Here is a 6,523-nt window from a genome sequence, read left to right as displayed (position 1 = left end):
CTTATAAAACATATGAAAACAATCTTAGTTCGTTAAAGTTAAAAGAATAACATACTTAACTTTACTCATATAAAAAATAATATAACTTCTGTGGGAGAATCTCTAACTGACAACTATCACTATGAGCCTAAGTGATGGTACAATTTTTACCTCACATTGCCAAGGACCGTCATATACCTTTCCATGTGTATAGAACCTGAACTACTAAGTGGATCCACTAGTCTATTCTTAGAAGAATTTGAATTATCTAAAAAGTATGAGCCTTTTCTGCCCACGATGACTTCATTGTTTGGGGGGTTTCAGTTAATGTGAACTCGTGTTCCCATATCGATTCTCAATTTTATTCCCAAATATACTTAGGTCATAGGTTTTTAAAAAAAACTTCTTCTCTGTTTTGAGATAATTACTCAAACTTAGCTTAAAAGTTCTCTTGGAATCGATGTTCCCTTTTAATGTGCAAAACTCTATGGGAAATTTCAGTTTCCTACCATCATAAATGTGAAAACAATTACCTTTGAAATACATTGTCTTCATATATCATTTTAATGAAAATGAACTTTACTCTTACTCTTTCCTTAAGTTCAAAGCTTAAATATTAAAAAAAGTTAGAACATTTGGGAAAGACATTTGAAAAACCTTTAAGAATTTATCTTGCCTTAACTCTTGACTTCTCATGACTTAACTCTTTATTGCTCTTTTCTTGACTTGTCACTTATCCTTGGATTGAATTATGGATTAAAGGATCATGATTTGTGTTTGGAACGGTCTTATGTTGTATTGGAATGATTTTAGATAACTAAACATGAGAAAAGACCAAAAATCACTATTTGGAGGTGGGTCCGCATCGCGGAGAGGCATTTGAATTTCGGTTTCAAAAATAACTTTTTAGGATAACAACTTTTGTCATCTCAGCAACAAAAAGCTAATATTTTGAATCTAGGAACTACCCACGCGAGGCACGACCCATTTCTCATCTCGACAAACGAATTTTTTTCCTCATTTAAGCCCCCAATTTACCTTAACTCAATTATTTTTTTTAAATTTTTTCTTTTAGATAAAAATACCCAAAAAATGTACCTAAGAACCTACCTCAAAACGACTCTACAATATGACATAACAATTTTGGAATCTTCCCAACTCAGTCAAATTCAAGAATAATATATGAATTTAAGCATAGGCATCAAGATTTTCTATATTCAAACTCTTTTAGACTAATTCAACAAAAACAAATAAGTTTGGCACGTGTGAGAATGATCATAATGTTATGACAGCCTCACATACCTACTATGAACCAATCCTTGGTTAAAATGCCAACTTGATTGCTTGATCTTGATATATATTTCCCTTTCTTTGTGTTTCTCCTCTTTTCTCTTTTCTCCAAGCCCCAGAGTAAATTCCCTGTTTCTAAAATTGAGTAATTTCTAATTCGACCAATATTTAAATCCTAAAAATGGACTAAATAATAGGGCAATGAAAAAATGAAATACCCCATAAAAATATAAATTGGACATGTCCTTATTTTAGCAACTCATCTTCCAAAGGACATTCTCATTCATACAAAATAGGAATTTCGCAAACTCAAAAAAAATGTAAAGATCCTTCCACGAGCTTTCCAATCATATCTTGAAATACACTTAACTCATCTTTAGCTAGGTGTTCTGGCTTTTTGACCAAAAACATAGTTTTCCTAACTTAAACAAATTTCTTGATTTATCATTATTCCCAAAAATGATTATTTCAAATTGTAAAATAATTGTCAACTAGTCAATATCTAAACAGAAAAAGAAGATTTGTCGCAATGTAGCTCCATAAGAACCATAAATAGAAAAACCTAAAATTTTAGTAGAAATAGAAATTTTAGGTGCCATAGAAATGAATGTTAATAACATGCCATGAAACCACATATAGTAAAATTTAATATTTTATCGAGGTAAGACATTAGAGAATCGACAACTAATTATGTCATTTTTCAAAGCAATCTAAATATATATTATAAAATTAATATTTTCTTTTACATAAATATAATGATATATTTCAATAATAAATTATAAGTTAAAACAAAAAAAGTAAAAAGACAAATTTGTAGTCATTTCATAGAATCTTTGTAGTTCTTTGTTGCACTCGTGACTTTTCATTGCCTCACTCCTCTCCATTATTTGTAACTGTTGGTTTTCATTTCCCAATTTTTAATTATTTTATTTGCAATCATTATTATTATTACTAACATTGAACTCTTATTTTTAATTCATTCAATTGATACAATTTCCCTTCATGAAAGAACAAAACATAAAATGTAAGAAAAGTCTAATTTTTTTGGGAAAACATATAATTTATAAATTGAGAATTAAGAAAGAGGGGGAGAGAGAGAGAGAGAGAGAGAGAGAGAGGGAGAGAGAGAATATATCTCAAAATACAATTAGTTTTACGTTTCAATCTTCCATCGACCTTTGGTTACAAAAGGTCGACAACAATAAGAACGATAAAGGAAAATTGGGACCAGAATCAACCAAGAAATTTTTTATTCGCTTTTAGCACCAATATTTTAGAAATTCCTTATTTAGTTTGGATTGAAAAATTACCTTTAGTTTATTTCAAATTTTAGTGAAAGAAATAAAAAGTCAAAATCGAATCCATTGAAAATCTAGTTGGCTACTAAACTGTAACGGCCCGAACTATTATTAATTAGGATGGTTTATGTCCTGCCAAAGAGGGTTAGATTTTGCAAGAGAGGAAGCACTTTGCGAGATAAGTAGCCGCCTGTGCGGGATGGCAGAGACAGAATATAAAAAATGTTAAATATGATGTTCTCCTTTTTTCCAAAACAACTAAATTACACGAAAATCACTTAGAAATCCTCCAAAATCTTCTCTAGGCTCGTGAATGATAGAGGAAGATATTTCTAGCATAACGTAATCGATATCTTAAAAAATCTTGGACAAATTTACCGTCTTTCCATTCGGACAAACCAAAATAAGAGCTATAAATTTCGTGAAGTAGCTTGGCGCCCAGGTAGGCTAGGTTTTATTAACTGATTAGTTATAAAACTATTATTCAATACTTAATATGTTTGAATTTGACTATAGAATTTATGCGTATACTTTCATGCACCAATGAAAATAAAAAGTTGATTATTGACATTCCTAAGTGTTATATACGATATATGCCATAGGAGAAAGCCCTATCTCATGAACTAGGATTTGGGCATGGTTGTTATTTCCTATTTTGTATGATGTATGTTGATGGGTTGATATATGATATGTATGTTATATGCAATGTATAATAATAGTAACAAAACCTAGTGAATTGATTATGAATAATGGAGGTCAATAACTTGACTAAGTGACTATATGATTTGAGTATTGTATGTTGTAGATATGGTGCTTGTGCTATGATACATTGTGTCAAGTGTCACGTACCAATGCACTAACTTGCATTGGAAACGATGATACGTTCCAACATACTAACATGGATGGGTGCCACATTCCGACTCACAGAAGTGATTGGGTGTGACGTCCAGCACACTTATGTACCGTGGATTCACGGTATTTTCAATGCTTTTTTGTTAGGAATGGTGTGTGTGTAGAGCCTTTTTGTAGTAGTTTTAACATTATTTTATCTTTGTTTTGCAGGAAATGTATCCAAAATCAAAACGCAGAAGGAAGCTGATATTTATGGAACAGGTAACCCACGAAGGCCATCCATGGCCCGTCGTTCTATCGACGAACCATAGATAGTGATCATCGACTGAAAGTTCAAGCAGCTAAGGAATCTGACCAAGTGTGGGGCGACGAAAGGATTGAAGGTCCATCTATTGATCGAATGACCATCCAGTTGAATCGTCGATTGTATCAGAGATAGTCCTAGTACCCGAAGTCGAAGAAACTCTAAGTATGGAACGACGCAGGGCATCGACGTACCGTATACGCATCGACGGACCGTGTTGTTGGTCCATTGATTGATTGAGAGAAGGTTCCAGCTGAAGGAGAATAAAAGATGCTAAGTCTGGACTGACGGGGGCAATCAACAGTCTGTCATTTCATTGACGGACTGTCTGTGGGGGTCGTCAATTATAGTCGCATTTTTTGGACAACATTCCTCATTTTAATTCATTTTAATTTAGGACAATATTTCAAATAAATAGGATGTAAACCTCATTTTTGGGTTTGGATTCTATTACTTTTCATAGTTTGTTATTGGAGATTGGGTTTTTGCAACTTTAACATTAATAAAAATATCCGCATTTTGTTTTGAAGTGGTTTTCTTGTTGTTTCAAGTTGAATTTATGGAATTTCTTCTAATTTCTCAATGTAAGTTCATGATTTATTGTTTATCTACTATGAATTGTTTTCATATATGCTAGGGTAACTAAATTCACAACTAGGATTGTGGGAACCATGGGTGATTAACAATGTAAACCTAGCTTAATAACAATTCTCTAATAGGTTATTGCACGAATTCATAATTCTCTCATTTAAGAGTCTTTTTAACGAGTGCACGCGTTATGAATCGCCTTATTGTTACTTTCCGGGCCAAGGAGGTAGTTAATAGGAAAAAAATTATCATTATAGATTAAGTGGGATACTGTCTTATAGGCTAGTTTCGATTGGTGTGAAGTAATAACTAAGTCATACAATGAATATGATGGTTAATATGAAGTAAAGGAAAGGGTTAGTAGCTTAGACACACGTAGCCCAACCAAGGTACGATGTGAAATTCTCTAAATGCTGGACCAAAGATATAGAGATACCTAACTTATCACTTTTCATGCACAACACTAGAGAAGAATTGTTATTATCTAGGAATACGATGATATCAACCTAGTGGGATCGATCCTAACCTAATAGTTGGGTTCTGTACTTGATACGACCACTTATACTTCTTTCGCGAGGTGTATTTTGAGCGTACCAAATTTTGGGGCAGCTGTTGGGGAAAGTGGCTTTTAGATTAACCTTACTAATGTTGCTGAAGTTTAGTCAACGATTTCCTGATTTTAGTTTTTCTTTTGTTTTTGATTTTTTTTAGGTCTAGTTCTAGTGTATGACAAATACACGGAGCTGAGGACAACCGCTAGTTCCATATGACTCCGAACATAACCGTACACTTCAAAGAATGGAAAACAGGCAGAATGAGTAAACTGTGATGATGGGTTAGCAAGACATCCTCCACAACTTGTTGATGCACACAATCTGGTAGTTGAGGAAAATTAGGTTAAGAATGCTATGAAGATGCAGCCTCCCGTTCCACGCCCTCAAGAGTTCTGTAGGGGCAATGTCAACATTAATGCTTCTGATGGACCTCTAGTCCTACCCACCTCTACCCCATGGGCACAGGTTCGTGGTGACTAGTAGTTTGATGCAGATGCTCACCGCGAGGGGCTTGTTTTCAGGGATACCATTAGAGGATCCCATGCTTACATATCCAAACTGAGGTCTGTATGCAAAAGTTTTATGGGAGGCAAGACTTAGATATGAACTTCATCGGGTTGCAGGTGTTTTCTCCATCATTGAAGGGAGATGCAGTGGCATGGTTTGCTAACCTACCCTACAATTGCATCTATACTTGTGATCACTTGGGAAATGCATTCCTAGCCAAGTAATATCCAGTTTCCAAGAAGCTTAATCACATGGATAAGGTGAACAACTTTGTGGCACTACCAGGAGAGTCGGTAAGTAGCTCTTGGGACATGTTTAAGGTTTTTTTGAGGAGTGTCCCAAACCACCGCATTGATGATGAGTCGTTGAAAGAGTAATTCTATCGAGGACAAGATGATAACAATAAAGTTGTACTCGATACTATCGTGGGGGATTCTTATGATGAGTGCACTTATGCCGAAATCGCAGAGAAGTTGGAGAAACTTTCTCGCAACAATTAGGCTTGGAGTACTAGAAAGTTTGACACTAGGAGAAACACTTTTGTAGTGAAAGCTACACACAATCCGGCAAAAGATGAGATCGTGAAGAGATGGCTAAAATGAGAATTGAGTTAGGGTTGGTATTTGAACACAACTGGAGATGCAGAAAAGGTAATGTAGTGGACTAGTTTACTAAATTACCACCACCAACGGATGAGTACTATTATGAAGAGGATAGTTATGTAGTGAATGATCAAACTGGGGGTTTTCGACCAAATGCCCAAGGATCCAATCAGGAGAATTGGTGTCAAGGTCAAGTAAATCAAGGATGGAACTATGGGAATTACAATAGGGAGGGCCAGTATGTTCAAGATGGAATCTATAACTTCGACAACAATTTCAACAGTGAAAGTGGAGTCTATTATATTTCCGACCAATTTTGTGATTCTTGACTGTGAGGTGGATTTTGAGGCCCCTATTATTTTTGGGAGGCCGTTTCTTGCTACTTGTCGCACCATGGTTTATATGGAGAAAGGGAAGATAAAGTTTAAATTGAACAATGAAGAAGCAACATTTAACATTTGTAGGTCCATAAAGTAGAGTAGTGAGATCAAAATGGAATCTGATATATCCTATAGGGTTGACAGTATGTTTGAGGTACAAATCGAAGAG

The sequence above is a fragment of the Solanum pennellii genome, chromosome 9 (assembly GCF_001406875.1).
Source record: "Solanum pennellii chromosome 9, SPENNV200".
NCBI classification, from domain to species: domain Eukaryota; kingdom Viridiplantae; phylum Streptophyta; class Magnoliopsida; order Solanales; family Solanaceae; genus Solanum; species Solanum pennellii.
Note: the sequence above shows the minus strand (reverse complement) of the source record.